Raw genomic sequence first — 17,918 nt, 5'->3', positions numbered from 1 at the left:
AGTCAGGTTTGAGAATTCAGGAGAGCTGTAGAGCTGTAACTGTCACCTCAGGCCAATGTCCTCCTCTAACCTGTTCATCTTTCATCCATACTCTTTGTTCTTGTTTTCCTCTTCCATATTTTGGACTCCTAGACATTATTTACACCGAACTTTGTATCCTACATACTACGATATGACGCACAACCAATATTTGTCGAACGAAAGAAAAGAATAAAGGTTCTACACGGTGTTATCTGATCGCTACGGCTAATGTTAGTCCATGTCAAGCTACATTTCCCTTTTGAAGTGGAGAGCAGGAAACATCTCCTTGAGAGAGGAAAGGAAGAGGATTTTCCACCCACAGCGTCTGGACGCTGAACCCTTGGAGAATGAATACGCGAGTGTACTGTCCCTCCTGTGTTCTCCCTCTGTCCAACCCCAGGTGGTAAAATAAAGGATGTTTCCCACTGCAACAGGAATGGACGGAGAGATGAGGAGAGAGAAGGAGCGAGTGAGAGAGAGAGAGAAAGAGAGAGAAAGAAAGGTTATGAGAGGTTATAGAGTGTAGACTGTTCCTCTATCCATTCATCTGCTCCATGCTGTCCTCAGCATGGCCTTACACAGGAAGGACAAGACAAGACACACACAGGTTCTCTCTCTCTCTCTCTCTCTCTCTCTCTCTCGTTCCCCTCCACCCAAACAGATCAGGTTCGTCTTTTCTCCTGACTCAGCTCTCCAGAGTTGCTGACGGTTATTGAGAAAAACAAGCACAACCAAAGCTCTGTTCTTTACCACTGATTTATCTGGTGCTTTGTAATGAAGATAGATTTGAAAATGCATTTATTTTCATATTTTTTTTTTGTTCCTGCTGCACTAAAGATAGAGATCTACAGTTTAAAAATAAAAGTGTATTTTTAAATTCATGCCAAAACACAAACTTTTTTTGGTTGCTTGAAATGATGGTTTGCTTGACGGAGCATTAATCATTTCTGTTGGTGCCATCATTCCATAATTCCCACCAAAGTTAACATTCTGTCGAAAGACATTTATGATGAAAAAATAAAAATAAATAAATAAACAAAGTTTATTCTGTTTATTGTTCGGAGCAGTGCTTCTCGGTGAGAGAAGGGCTGTGATCAGCTACAGTACTGATTTATTATTTTATCACAGTACCAGCTCTTCTGACCGGCATTTTGTTTTGTTTTGTTTGTTTGTGTGTCTGTCTGTCTGTTTGCTTGTTTGTTTGTTTGCTTTATCACTATGTTGTGTCATAGGGTGTATCTTTTTTTTCTTCCAAAATTAGAAAGTGACATTTGGTATCGGAAAGGTGTTATATCAATTCAATGTTTCTTCTTCTTCTTCTTCTTCTTCTTCTTCTTCTTCCACTTCCTTTTCTTCTTCTTCCACTTCCTTTTCTTCTTCATCTTGTTCTTCCTTTTCTTCTTCTTTCTCCACTTCTTCTTCCTTTTCTTCTTCTTTCTCCACTTCTTCTTCCTTTTCTTCTTCTTTCTCCACTTCTTCTTCTTCCTTTTCTTCCTCTTCTTCTTCTTGTTCTTTCTTTTCTTCTTCTTTCTCCACTTCTTCTTCTTCCTTTTCTTCTTCTTCTTCTTCCTCCTCTTCTTCTTCTTCCTCCTTTTCTTCTTCTTCCTTCTCCTCCTCCTCCTCCTCCTCTTCCTTCTTCTTCCTTCACTTCTTCTTCCTTCTCCTTCTCTTCCTCCTCCTTTTCGTCTTCTTCCTTCTTCTTCTTCTTCCTCCATCTCCTCCTTCTTCTTTTTCTTCATCCTCCTCCTCCTCCTCCTCCTCCTCCTCCTCCTCCTTCTTCCCTCTTCTTCTTCTTTTTCTTGGATCAAAAGTTCTTCAGGAAACCAAAAACAGTTTTTCTACACCATTACTACATAACAAACACTTTTCAGGCACTTTCTTTTTCACTGAGCATGCACAGACTGTACACAGACCATTTTTCCACTTGACAGTTTATTTATACCATACAGTACTGAACAAAAGTCTCAGGCACATGTAAAGAAATGCTGTAGATCAAAAATGGCTTAAAAATAATGAAATTAAATGTTTCAACATTACAAAAAATATATATAAACAGTAATCAGTAACCCATAATAAATGAAACAAAGTCAATATTTGGTGTGAGACGACCCTTTGCTTTAAAACAATGAGTGCAGTTTTATGTGGAAATGATCTGTAGGTTTTACTGAGCATCTTCCAGAACCAGCCCCAGTTCTTCTGGACGCTTTGACTGTCACACTCGCTTCTTAATTGTGCACCAAAATACAGTAGCCTTCATTATGTTTTCTTTTATAATCTGAAAAGTGGTCGCTTATGGAATATGCTGCTCAGACACAAACATTTTTTTTCTCATCTCATCTCATTATCTCTAGCCGCTTTATCCTTCTACAGGGTCGCAGGCAAGCTGGAGCCTATCCCAGCTGACTACGGGCAAAAGGCGGGGTACACCCTGGACAAGTCGCCAGGTCATCACAGGGCTGACACATAGACACAGACAACCATTCACACTCACATTCACACCTACGCTCAATTTAGAGTCACCAGTTAACCTAACTTGCATGTCTTTGGACTGTGGGGGAAACCGGAGCACCCGGAGGAAACCCACGCGGACACAGGGAGAACATGCAAACTCCACACAGAAAGGCCCTCGCCGGCCACGGGGCTCGAACCTGGACCTTCTTGCTGTGAGGCAACAGCGCTAACCACTACACCACCGTGCCGCCCGAAAATGAACATTTGGACTCTAAAATGTTTTTGTATTGATTCAATGTAAATATTGAATTAAAAATAAAAGAAATATTTGATAGTAAGAAGGTATCTTTTTTTTTTAATTTTCAATAATAATAGCATTTTGCACAAATTGCTACTGTCATCTCACCGGTTTGTTTACATTCTAAGTTCTAAGTGGAAATGATTTTGTCGGACATTCTGTATAAAGTTTTTATTCATCGAATTAAAAAAAAAATGCTCTGTTTCTTAAAATCCAGTGAATGTGGATAGAATAAAACAATTATTCCACTCAATCTCATCGTACATGGATTATAGGCAACTTGGTGCTACGCGCCTCGTCAGCTATCAGCTCATGTAAGCATTTTTAACTTCCTGTCCAATTAGATTTCAAGTTAGAGTGCAAGCGAGAAAGAAACAACATGGAGGACAAGTCCTAGCAAAATGCGTCTTATTCAAGAAATGTATAATGTGTTGATTTGGAAATATTTCATCACTAATATTCCAATATTGTAATGTAACTAAAAATAAAAATGCGGCTACTTTGGTGAGATTCAAAGGTCCATATGTGAAGTGATGTTACATTTATCAGTACAGTCCAGTTACACTAGCAGCTCAAATGTTCTTACTTTTCCATCTCTAAATGCTACAGCAAAGGCAAACCAATCTCATGTTTATGACTTATGATAATCAATCTAATCCAGATAGGAAGCTGTACTAGTTTAGGGTGACCAGATTTCCCTAGTCTGAAACCGGGACACTTTTGCGCGCGACCATGCTCGTGCACGCACACCTTTTTTTTACGTAAACGTGACACTCAGAGAGGTGCTCTTATCATTTTGCTGAAACTCACATTTATCAACATCTCACATGAAATAAAACAAACAGGCATTTTGTTATCTAGTAGCATAGTGGTATACAGATCAGTTGGTCAGACAACAGATTTTGTAATGGCTGAGAATAGGCCAGGCTATGTCCATAGGCCAAATTTAAACTGATTTATTTCACCTGTTTGTGAGAACACCAAGAAGAATGCATATGCACATGTAGGCTATATCTCTAAAATTGTATGCACTATAGCATGAACTTAAAGTAGATATGTGACCTCAACATAGCCTAGGTCAGAATCAACCTTACTAACCAGTCCCCACAACTGAATGAATAAAGCAAGAAGATGTGGACAAAAGTGAACACTTTAATGGAAGGTACAACAAGTTGTTCAACACAGCAATACGGCCAAACTGTCAGAATGGTATGTTAAACAGAAACAAAAAAGAGACAAGTGATTTGAGAATATACACTCAAACAAAACAGCAATAAAGGAGGAGAGGGGCGACAGCCCGAGGAAAGCCCCCACAGGAGCGCACAGCATTTGCAACATATGGCCCTTTTCCACTACCCTTTTTCAGCTCACTTCAGCCCGACACGGCTCGCGTTTCGACTACCTCAGAGCGGCGCGACTCAGCTCGCTTCAGCCCTGCTCAGCCCCCAAAACTCGCACGGTTTTGGAGTGGGGCTGAAGCGAGCCAAACCGAGCCGAGTGGGGCTAGGGGCGTGAGCAGACACTCCCCTGTGCACTGATTGGTGAGGAGGAGTGTCCTCACATGCCCACACACGCCCCGCAAGCACGCTGGGATCTGTAAACACCGTAAACCCGGAAGAAGAATTACGAGAATTTCTGAAGCCTTATGCACCTCGCCTCATCTATACGCTCTTGTCAGTATCTGTTGGCGTTGTCGGTGACAACAAGCCACAGCACCAAGACCAGCAACACTAACGACTCCATGTCCTCCATGTTTATTGTTTACTATCTGGGTCGTGAGACTACCGCTTAAAAGGTCACTGATGTCACTGTTTGCGCCGCCTAACGACATCATGTGACGTCCACCCACTTTCGCTAACTCCACCCAATGTGTCCACCCACTTCCAGCCAGCACGGTTCAGCGCGGTTGTAGTCGAAATGCAACTCCAACAGCCCCACTCAGCTCGACTCAGCCCAACTCAGCACGGCACGGCTCAGCCCAACTCAGCCGCGTTGGTAGTGGAAAAGCGGCAATAGGCTACCCAACTCAGTACAAGAACAAAGCACAGGAACAAAGCGAAGGCGACTGTCAATCCACCCGCCCTAAACAAAATGCATTAGCCCTGCCTCAACCCACCGCTTGTGTTTAGCCGTTTTAATGTGATCCTGTACTGTATATCGGCGTTACCACCGTGGGCTACAAAGAAGGAACACTTACAGTGTGTGCAGTAGGCTTCGTGCGCATTGTTCTGCACCTCTCGGAGGAAGGGGTAGGTGCCCTGTAAGTCTTTGGAAAAGGTACATTTTCTTTTCGGCATAATTGCTGCGGCATTACTGCTGCTAGCTGCTAGACAAAGAACATTCGCGCCAGTTAATGTTTATTTTATTGTTGCATGGCAACACGTTCTGTTGTCTGGAATAATGTGGCTAAATAAACACCCATGCCACAGGGCCAGGGGGCAGTAACCAGGAAAGTTTGCGATTCCTGTCAATTCATCAAAATAGTAAATGCAGGTATTTCTCCGCTAATGATCCCCATGCTGCTCAGTTGCAAACGTCGCGAGTGGCGAAAACCGGGACATATCTGTGTCCCGACAGACTTTTGTCGGGACTCGGGACACACAACCCCAAATCGGGACTGTCCCGGTAAAACCGGGACGTCTGGTCACCCTATACTAGTTAGTTATGTGAAATCTCTGAAAAGTTTCCCTCATCCTCACTGAGAGAGAGAAAAAAATATATTGTGGAAGGAAGTCCAATACTGTGTACACTGCTATACATAGCAGACGCCCAGTTACGTAGATCTACCTTTAAAAAAAATTATGAAAAAAGAGACACACTAGCTTCATATTTATATCCTTATTTTCCCCACAAGCAAAATTACCTGCAGTCATCATATCTATTTTCAGCTCTGTGCGAATGCAGCCATTGTTCCAAGAGGCAAATGTTACTTTCATCATTTAGCCAAATGCTGTTATTGTGTCAGCGCGACAATGTGAGGAAGTCGTTAGTCAGGAGCTCTGGCAGACGGTGGGCAGACTGAACCTAGTGCCATACACACACACACACACACACAGATATCCATGAATCCAAAACCAAGCAATGTTTTGAAAAACAATACCGAACCCTCCATAGTGGTCTCGCACTCAATCAGTATCAAGTGTTACTGATTGACACGTGATGATTGCTCACATGTCCTCGCTTTTCATGATCAAGATACAAAACATAAGGCACACGGTCTCGAGTTAGATCCTAAGCTCAGGTTACTGTCTATATGAAGTCCTTATGGTTTTCTTTGGGTTCTATGGTTTCCTCCCGTCTCTGAAAATCATGCCTGTGTGTGGATAGACCGTTTGCACTTACGTCATGAAGCTCCCATGATGCTCTCTGATTTTGTTGTGCCCACCATCTTTGTGGTATAGCATCCATGGCGACCGAGGACAGTACATTGGCGAACTGTAATTTTTGCAAATATATCACAAATTGAGTAATAGTGACAAGGTCAGGTACAGGGAAAAGATAAAAGAATGTTCAGGGGTGGAGCTGTACAGCGATGTTGTAGAGTATGAAGACGATGTACGGATGTGGCCGAGAGTGAATTACACAGACATCATGACTTATCTGGTGTTAACTATTAGCTTCATCACTGGGAAACAGATGAAAGTATACAAAAGTTTAGAGCAAGTTTACTGTAGGTTCCTGATGTGGGCAAATGTTACACAAAACACAAACCAAAAAAACCCAACCTAATTATTGACATCTTCTAAAGCCTAGGTCACAACCGGACGTACGATTTTTTGGCCGTGCGATTTTTGGCGTTTCCCAAATCGCCGCATTTTTTTTTTTGTTCGTGGAGAAAGACGCACGTTGACCATAAGTTTGTCTTGCAACCTGAAAAAAACGTAAGTGCCCGTAGAGTTTGTTTGACATGACAAAGAACCTCTGCGGCCAGTCTACGGCTCGAAAATCAGCACATCACACGCGCGCCCTCCGTGCGTTTCATGCGCGCCCTCCGTGCGTTTCTTGCGTTTTTTGCACGTAGACCGGCCATAGGAGCACGTACGGCCGGTTGTGACCGAGGCTTAAGGCAACATTTTACTGAGCTCAACTACCTACATTTTACTGCGGCTTTGTGCTCTGCATTTGTCAAGTCAAGTTTATTTCTATAGCGCTTTTAACAATAGACATTGTCCCAAAGCATCTTTACAGAATTTTAATGACTTTAAACATGAGCTAATTTTATCCCTAATCTATCCCCAATGAGCAAGCCTGTGGCGATGATGGCAAGGAAAAACTCCCTCAGACGACATGAGGAAGAAACCTCGAGAGGAACCAGACTCAAAAGGGAACCCATCCTCATTTGGGCAACAACAGACAACATGACTATAACATTAACAGTTTTAACATGAAGTCAGTTTCGTTGATGTTATAAACTCTTCATTGATGGAAACTTGAGTGTAAAACTGTTCATGACAATCGCAGTCCTAAAGTTAGCAAGTCAGCTGTAGTCCTCAGCCATAAAAGTAGTGTTGCACCGATACCAGTATCGGGCGGGGCCCCGATCTGGCACTAAAATGGTGGTATCGGTATTGGCGAGTAGCAAGAAATAGGGCGCCGATACCATTTACTGATGCTAGTATGACACTTGAACGCAGCCTTCTCTCTCCCGACTCTCACTACACTCTGTGTTGTGTGATCACACGTGATCACTGTGCATGCCTGCCAAGCACGCCAAGCAGCTATTGCTATTGACCTGCTCCAGACCAATGAGAGCGGGCCAATAGCCGCTCTTAACCAATACAGGGGCAGCTTTTTCATGCGGAGGAAAAACAAACCACGAGAAGAAAATGTCGGCGGTCTGGATATATTTCAGCATAGAAACTCCGGCGAATACAATGGCTACATGCAAGATTTGCGGCCTGAAAGTTTCGAGAGGTGGAGTTAAATCGGCCAGTTTCAATACCTCGAACCTGATAAAACATTTGAAGACGAAACATGTGAACGAACACAAAGAGTTTGAGGTTGCAGCAACTGCTAGCAAGAGAAAGTTTATTGAACTATTGTCAGTCATCCATACCAGGTAGGCAATAAAAAGTTCTACTGGATTCACTTTGTATTAGTCTTTTTCCTGTTTCACAAAGGTAAGCAGCAGCCTGACAAAGCCATGATAGCAATGATTTTACATCCAAGTATGCAGCTCTTCATATATATATATATATATATATATATATATATATATATATATATATATACACACACACACATTTCAAACGGAGTGGTATCAGTATGGTATCGGTATCGGCCGGTACTGCACAGCCAGGTATAGGTATTGGGGCCAAAAAAATGGTATCGGTGCAACACTACATAAAAGCATTACTGTAAGTGTCCAGAGCATCTTCCAAGTGGGACTTTCAACTGTCCGTATGGGGCCGTCCTCTACAGGACCGATGTGATGAGACTCCGACCAGACATAGGGCATCAGGATGGATCAGGCAGGTCCGAGGAGCAGAAGAGATCAGCATCTCGATCCCAGGATTGACATGTAACTCAATTTGTAACTGCAGTATAAACTGGAGTAGCACTTACAGTATATCGCATCTTTATATATATTTTGTCTATGGTTCACATAAAAGGTAGAAATATAAACTTACCCTTTACAAAATGATCTGCATACTCATACTTGTACGGTACATATTTGTAGTTGGTCTCTTTTATGTCTGATCTATTCAGATTTGCAAGTCACTGTCTCTGTCATCTACGGGTTAGATCTTCCATTTGGGGTCTTTCTCGCATTTTAACAGTGGGCAAACTAAACAATCTGACTCCAGCCTTAGCAGAATTGTTTGAGCAGCCGATAACTGCGCAAATTTGTGGCGTTTCTTATTAAGGTACTTGTTGCTATGCATGTGTTATTCCACAAAGATGGTGGACACAGCTAAATCAGACAGGGTCATGGGACATGTGATGTCATGTGCAAACAGTCTATTGGTGATTCTAGATTGATCCTAGTTGTGAAAATGTGATGTTTTGCGATCTCATCCAGGGTAGACAGTATTCCCGGCCTTCCTCGGATAAACACTGAATGCACAGTGAGATTAGCCAGGATCAACGTCTTGCTCAAAATGAATGAATGAATGAATGAATGATTTTTTTTCTTTATTGTTTATTGCAAATATTGTACTTATAAATTCACATGGTATAATAAATAGTAATATAATAGAATGTGCAAGGGAGGCCTAAAGCCTATAGGCTTATATGCTGGCCTTCTTATATGGCGGCACGATGGTGTAGTGGTTAGCACGGTCGCCTCACAGCAAGAAGGTTCTGGGTTCGCAGCCAGCGAGGGCCTTTCTGTGCGAAGTTTGCATATTCTCCCCGTGTCTGCGTGGGTTTCCTCCGGGTGCTCCGGTTTCCCCCACAGTCCAAAGACATGCAGTTAGGTTAAAGCAGGGCGGCCTTGGGCTGAGATGCCCTTGAGCAAGGTACCGAACCCCTGACTGCTCCCTGGGCGCTCTGGTGTGGCTGCCCACTGCTCTGAGTGTGTGCGTGTGTGTGTGTTCACTGCTTCAGATGGGTTAAATGCAGAGGATGAATTTCACTGTGCTTGAAGTGTGCATGTGACAAATAAAGGTTTCTTCTTTTTAATAAAGGTTTCTTCTTATCAATTTAACGTAACACATTAAAAGTATACTAAACATCTTTAAATATTAAAAATACAAATCCAAGAAACAAATAACAAAATTAAATTAACCAAAAGATGAAAATTAAACTGTAGATGAATTTACAAAACAAACTTTAAATTTAACTATTCATGCATTAAAGCTTCTCATCTCATCTCATCTCATTATCTCTAGCCGCTTTATCCTTCTACAGGGTCGCAGGCAAGCTGGAGCCTATCCCAGCTGACTACGGGCGAAAGGCGGGGTACACCCTGGACAAGTCGCCAGGTCATCACAGGGCTGACACACAGACACAGACAACCATTCACACTCACATTCACACCTACGGTCAATTTAGAGTCACCAGTTAACCTAACCTGCATGTCTTTGGACTGTGGGGGAAACCGGAGCACCCGGAGGAAACCCACGCGGACACGGGGAGAACATGCAAACTCCGCACAGAAAGGCCCTCGCCGGCCACGGGGCTCGAACCCAGGACCTTCTTGCTGTGAGGCGACAGCGCTAACCACTACACCACCGTGCCGCCCGCATTAAAACTTAAGAAATTAATAGATAATCAAGAAAAAAACAAACAGATAAACAAGAAAAAAGAAAACTGTAAACTAGGAAACACTAACACGTCAGGTGGAAGTAGACACATTTTCTTTAATTACATGATTTTTTTTTAAACCAGTTTTTTTTTTTTTTTATTTCCACTCTACGGCCATATAAACAAAACCCCAACACTCCTCATTTCCCATCTTGCTCCACCCATGACTTCATCCATCAGCGCCTTTTCTTCTCAGGTCACACAACACAAACAATTTCAGTGGTTTGCTTTGATAAATATCTGTATTGTTCTGTGATTATTCATGGCACTCGGTGGCACTGGGATAGAACTCAGGGCGCTTCGGGTCATCACGTGTTGCTACATCACTGTAGCTTTGAGTACTGACTGAGACATGTAGAAATATGAGCTAATCCTCTGGGCCCTGCTTATTGTTATTATACTGTCATTATTTCTGTAGTAACCGGCGCCTGGATATGATTAATTGGAGACTATTAAAGGGAGGTGGATCTCTCCTATTGCATAACCGCAACAATGTGGATTGAATTTTACTTCACACACACGCACGCATGCATGCACGCACACACACACATGAACACACACTAGTTTTATTACCTAATTTGCTGTTTAAAATGACATGATTGTTTTCTTTTTCTTTTACACTTAATATTCTTTTAATCTTGACTTGGGCAGTAACCAAAATCAATAAACCAATATACTGTAATGTATACTAAAAGCTTTCTGTACTGTTGCTGTACAGACAAAACTGTAGAGATCAAAGAATAAAATGCTAAACAAATTATTATCCATCCATTTTCTAGGCTGCTTATTTGTCAGTGTTGTAGGGAAGCTGGAACCGGAGGAAACTCACACAGATACGGGGAGAACATGCTCTGAGCTCTGTACCGAAAGGCCCCAGTCAGCTGTGAGATTCAAACCCAGAACCTTCATGCTGTGAGGTGACAGTGATAACCACTACACCACTGTGCTGCCCTATTATTAGTTCTGTTACCTGAACTTTTCAAGAACACAATTTTTTGCTTTATTTCTTTTTTTTTTTTTGCTTGTTTGTTTCTGGGTCATTTATACTGTTATTAATTATATTACATCATTAGCACAAGCCACATTACAGTCAGAAATTACGCAGTTAAAAAAAAAATCAAACAAACAAAGCTGAAATTCTGTTTTCACATCAGTCCATCTTTCCATCCATCCATTATCTATACCATTTCTCCATCAGGGTCATGGGGAAGCTGGATCCAATCCCGGCTGACTCCGGGTGAGAGGCGGGGTTCACCCTGGGCAGGTCGCCAGTCTATCACAGGGCTACACAGAGACACATAACCATGCTATGACATCAATCCTAAACAAACAAATAAATAAATACTATTGTGTCAGACAAGTTTGAGATATTTAAATTGTCCCTCTTGTCACCTTGCATTTTTCTCTCCCTATTTCTTGATTTATATTATATTGTATCAGGTCCTATCTGATGCTTTTTAAATTTCAAACTTCATAGTCATAAAACTCATATCGTCTGTTTTCAGTGACAGTTCATACTAATTTACCAAAATACTTACTCTGAGTAAATCATAACGAGACCATCAGTGATGGCGTAGCTCACGCCGGCCCCGTCTAGTCCAGAAGGAACGATCTAAAGTGGGCCACCTTGCACAATAAATGCTGCAAGCTATATACACTATATACAACCCCGATTCCAAAAAAGTTGGGACAAAGTACAAATTGTAAATAAAAACGGAATGCAATGATGTGGAAGTTTCAAAATTCCATATTTTATTCAGAATAGAACATAGATGGCATATCAAATGTTTAAACTGAGAAAATGTATCATTTAAAGAGAAAAATTAGGTGATTTTAAATTTCATGACAGCAACACATCTCAAAAAAGTTGGGACAAGGCCATGTTTACCACTGTGAGACATCCCCTTTTCTCTTTACAACAGTCTGTAAACGTCTGGGGACTGAGGAGACAAGTTGCTCAAGTTTAGGGATAGGAATGTTAACCCATTCTTGTCTAATGTAGGATTCTAGTTGCTCAACTGTCTTAGGTCTTTTTTGTCGTATCTTCCATTTTATGATGCGCCAAATGTTTTCTATGGGTGAAAGATCTGGACTGCAGGCTGGCCAGTTCAGTACCCGGACCCTTCTTCTACGCAGCCATGATGCTGTAATTGATGCAGTATGTGGTTTGGCATTGTCATGTTGGAAAATGCAAGGTCTTCCCTGAAAGAGACGTCGTCTGGATGGGAGCATATGTTGCTCTAGAACCTGGATATACCTTTCAGCATTGATGGTGTCTTTCCAGATGTGTAAGCTGCCCGTGCCACACGCACTAATGCAACCCCATACCATCAGAGATGCAGGCTTCTGAACTGAGCGCTGATAACAACTTGGGTCGTCCTTCTCCTCTTTAGTCCGAATGACACGGCGTCCCTGATTTCCATAAAGAACTTCAAATTTTGATTCGTCTGACCACAGAACAGTTTTCCACTTTGCCACAGTCCATTTTAAATGAGCCTTGGCCCAGAGAAGACGTCTGCGCTTCTGGATCATGTTTAGATACGGCTTCTTCTTGGAACTATAGAGTTTTAGCTGGCAACGGCGGATGGGACGGTGAATTGTGTTCACAGATAATGTTCTCTGGAAATATTCCTGAGCCCATTTTGTGATTTCCAATACAGAAGCATGCCTGTATGTGATGCAGTGCCGTCTAAGGGCCCGAAGATCACGGGCACCCAGTATGGTTTTCCGGCCTTGACCCTTACGCACAGAGATTCTTCCAGATTCTCTGAATCTTTTGATGATATTATGCACTGTAGATGATGATATGTTCAAACTCTCTGCAATTTTACACTGTCGAACTCCTTTCTGATATTGCTCCACTATTTGTCGGCGCAGAATTAGGTGGATTGGTGATTCTCTTCCCATCTTTACTTCTGAGAGCCGCTGCCACTCCAAGATGCTCTTTTTATACCCAGTCATGTTAAGGACCTATTGCCAATTGACCTAAGAAGTTGCAATTTGGTCCTCCAGCTGTTCCTTTTTTGTACCTTTAACTTTTCCAGCCTCTTATTGCCCCTGTCCCAACTTTTTTGAGATGTGTTGCTGTCATGAAATTTCAAATGAGCCAATATTTGGCATGAAATTTCAAAATGTCTCACTTTCAACATTTGATATGTTGTCTATGTTCTATTGTGAACACAAAATCAGTTTTTGAGATTTGTAAATTATTGCATTCCGTTTTTATTTACAATTTGTATTTTGTCCCAACTTTTTTGGAACCGGGGTTGTACAAGCTATATATAGAAGCGATATCCACCCTAGGAATACCGGCCTATTTGCCAGAAAGAATCCAAAACGGCAAAGAATTGACCGAGGAGAAGCGATATTTTTTGTTGAACTGCTCATTAAGGCTTAATTAGTCCATAACTTCATTAATAATTGTAATGAAGCAAATCTGGGTAGAGGCTATAAGCACCCTAGATACCCCTACCTTCATGCCAGAAAGAATAAAAATCGGTGAAGAATTGAAGGAGAAGAAGCAGTTTTCGTGAAATGTGGAATACGCCCAACGGACGACACATGATGGCATAAACTCATCACCTGTTGGCTGGATGAACCAATAACACTAATGCTCATTGACTTCTGTCTTCATAATCAGCACAAAGTAATCTCAGATACACCATCAACCACCTAAACTCTGAATCAGACACTTTGCTGCTCTCTATGTGGACAAAATCAGCTCCGAGTTGGATTTTAGAGGGTTTTTAGAGGACTTCTCATCTCTGAAGTGTCGTTTGTACTCTGGCAGTGGCCTGGTATGCTACGCTGGGCATCTGATCCTCACCACATCTCCTTAATGAGGACACAGGCTTCATTTTTTAAATTTTTTCCCCTTGTATGTTTGTCCACTCACCCAGCCAAAGCCATCACACACTCATACATATTCCTGCACACTAATACACATCACACAGCTCTTGTTTTATCACTTAGACTGCTGTTTATAGGTTTGATAATTAGGAAGGCACTGTGATGTTTGCTTTAACATGTTTAGACACACAATAAGGCCTTGGTACTTGTGCATAAGTTGTAGATGGACTAAAAAAATAAAAAAAATAAAATAATAATAATAAAATACAAAAGTTTAAATCTTTCCTAAACTGAATTGAGCTATAAATGAAACAACAGAACAAACTATGTGGTTTTTTTTTTTCATTTTTCATTTTTTTTTCTACACATTGTGCAGATGTTTTGAGTTTTATTTGTCCATTCAAGAAACAGCATTTGGCTGATTCTGGATCTCAAGACATAATTAATAAATAAATAAATAAATAAAAATCCACTAAGTATTAAAGGAGTGAGCATTATACATGAATACGCCATGAAATATATATATATATATATATATATATATATATATATATATATATATATATCCTTCTACAGGGTCGCAGGCAAGCTGGAGCCTATCCCAGCTGACTACAGGCGAAAGGCGGGGTACACCCTGGACAAGTCGCCAGGTCATCACAGGGTATATATATATATATATATATATATATATATATATATATATATATATATATATATATATACACACAAAGTGGGGCAAAAAAGTATTTAGTCAGCCACCAATTGTGCAAGTTATCCCACTTAAAAAGATGAGCGAGGCCTGTAATTTTCATCATAGGTACACTTCAACTATGAGACACAGAATGGGGGGGAAAGAATCCAGGAAATCACATTGTAGGATTTTTAATGAATTAATTGGTAAATTCCTCAGTAAAATAAGTATTTGGTCACCTACAAACAAGCAAGATTTCTGGCTCTCACAGACCTGTAACTTCTTCTTTAAGAGGCTCCTCTGTCCTCCACTCGTTACCTGTATTAATGGCACCTGTTTGAACTTGTTATCAGAATAAAAGACACCTGTCCACAACCTCAAACAGTCACACTCCAAACTCCACTATGGCCAAGACCAAAGAGCTGTCAAAGGACACCAGAAACAAAATTGTAGACCTGCACCAGGCTGGGAAGACTGAATCTACAATAGGTAAGCAGCTTGGTGTGAAGAAATCAACTGTGGGAGCAATTATTAGAAAATAGAAGACATACAAGACCACTGATAATCTCCCTCGATCTGGGGCTCCACGCAAGATCTCACCCCGTGGGGTCAAAATGATCACAAGAACGGTGAGCAAAAATCCCAGAACCACACGGGGGGACCTAGTGAATGGCCTGCAGAGAGCTGGGACCAAAGTAACAAAGGCTACCATCAGTAACAACACTACGCCGCCAGGGACTCAAATCCTGCAGTGCCAGACGTGTCCCCCTGCTTAAGCCAGTACATGTCCAGGCCCGTCTGAAGTTTGCTAGAGAGCATTTGGATGATCCAGAAGAGGATTGGGAGAATGCCATATGGTCAGAGGAAACCAAAATAGAACTTTTTGGTAAAAACTCAACTTGTCGTGTTTGGAGGAGAAAGAATGCTGAGTTGCATCCAAAGAACACCATACCTTCTGTGAAGCATGGGGGTGGAAACATCATGCTTTGGGGCTGTTTTTCTGCAAAGGGACCAGGATGACTGATCCATGTAAAGGAAAGAATGAATGGGGCCATGTATCGTGAGATTTTGAGTGAAAACCTCCTTCCATCAGCAAGGGCATTGAAGATGAAACGTGGCTGGGTCTTTCAGCATGACAATGATCCCAAACACACCGCCTGGGCAATGAAGGAGTGGCTTCGTAAGAAGCATTTCAAGGTCGGGGAGTGGCCTAGCCAGTCTCCAGATCTCAACCCCATAGAAAATCTTTGGAGGGAGTTGAAAGTCCGTGTTGCCCAGCGACAGCCCCAAAACATCACTGCTCTAGAGGAGATCTGCATGGAGTAATGGGCCAAAATACCAGCAACAGTGTGTGAAAACCTTGTGAAGACTTACAGAAAACGTTTGACCTCTGTCATTGCCAACAAAGGGTATATAACAAAGTATTGAGATGAACTTTTGTTATTGACCAAATACTTATTTTCCACCATAATTTGCTTATAAATCCTTTAAAAATCAGACAATGTGATTTTCTGGATTTTTTTTTTCTCATTTTGTCTCTCATAGTTGAGGTATACCTATGATGAAAATTACAGGCCTCTCTCATCTTTTTAAGTGGGAGAACTTGCACAATTGGTGACTGACTAAATACTTTTTTGCCCCATTGTGTGTGTGTGTGTATATATATATAATGAGAGAGAGAGGGTACCATCTTTTATGTATTCGGTATGTATTCAATTCTTCTAAAAATTACTGATGTGAGTATTCTATTTGTGCTATTAGTGTTATTTGTGTATTCCACACAGCAAAGCACGGGTTTAACTTATGGCCCTTTTCCACTACCCTTTTTCAGCTCACTTCAGCTCGCTTCAGCTCACTTCAGCCCGACACGGCTCGCGTTTCGACTACCAAAAAACAGCACGACTCAGCTCGCTTCAGCCCTGCTTAGCCCCTAAAACTCGCACCGTTTTGGAGTGGGGCTGAAGCGAGCCAAACCGTGCCGAGTGAGGCTGGGGGCGTGAGCAGACACTCCCCTGTGCACTGATTGGTGAGGAGGAGTGTCCTCACATGCCCACACACGCCCCGCGAGCACGCTGGGATCTGTAAACACCGTAAACCCAGAAGAAGGAGAATTACGAGAATTATGAAGCCTTATGCGCCTCGCCTCATCTATACGCTCTTGCCAGTATCTGTTGGCGTTGTCGGTGACAACAAGCCACAGAACCAAGACCAGCAACACTAACGACTCCATGTCCTCCATGTTTATTGTTTACTATCCGGGTCGTGAGACTACCGCTTAAAAGGTCACTGATGTCACTGTTTGCGCTGCTTAACGACATCACGTGACGTCCACCCACTTTTGCTAACTCCACCCAATGTGTCCACCCACTTCCAGCCAGCACGGTTCAGCGCGGTTGTAGTCGAAATGCAACCCCAACAGCCCCGCTCAGCCCGACTCAGCACGGCACGGCTCAGCCCGACTCAGCCGCGTTTGTAGTGGAAAAGCGGCAATAGTGTGCTGTATAATTGTGACTGCACAGATTTCTGTACAGGTAGAGTATATTTTCCATATATTCTAAAAGAATGAAATTTACCTGATTTCCTGTATAATTTTAGATAGTAGACTGGAATGAGTGTGAGAGGAAGGTAAAAACCACCATGTCACAAAGATGTGAGTTATATAAATAAATACAATTTACCAAAATGGACTTGAGTAGTGGTTAGCACTGTCGCCTCACAGCAAGAAGGTTCTGGGTTCGAGCCCGGTGGCTGACTGGGGCCTTTCTATGTGGAGTGTGCATGTTCTCTCCGTGTCTCTGTGGGTTTCCTCCGGGTGCTCCGCTTTCCCCTACAGTCCAAAGACATGCAGGTTAGGCTAATTGGTGGTTCTAAATTGACCGTAGGTGTGAATGTGAGTGTGAATGGTTGTTTGTCTCTATTTATCAGCCCTGTGATGATTTGACGACTTGTCCAGGGTGTACCCCGCCGCTCACCTATAGTCAGCTGGGATAGGCTCCAGCTTGCCCGCAACCCTGCACAGGATAAATGGTTACGGATAATGGATGGATGGACTTGAGTAGGGCTAATATATTTATTTTTGTACGTTGTATATAAATATATTTAATGCGCTTATTTTTCTATGCAGTATATAAAGTGTGCAGTATATTTTGTATACAAATATAATTATTACTTCCTGGACATTGTCATCATAACGTGTCAGTGAAGAAAGTGGCAAGTTCCTCCTGAGGACACACAGAGAAAAAAACAAACAAACCTGTAGCAATAATCTACAAGATACAATTTTATCTTAGTATATTGTTTTTATACCTAAGCAAATGTATAATTAAAGAAAAAAGAGATAAAAGATGGAAAACTATGCTT

Source organism: Neoarius graeffei, chromosome 27 (genome assembly GCF_027579695.1).
Source record: "Neoarius graeffei isolate fNeoGra1 chromosome 27, fNeoGra1.pri, whole genome shotgun sequence".
NCBI classification, from domain to species: Eukaryota; Metazoa; Chordata; class Actinopteri; order Siluriformes; family Ariidae; genus Neoarius; species Neoarius graeffei.
This window is presented reverse-complemented; position numbering follows the sequence as displayed.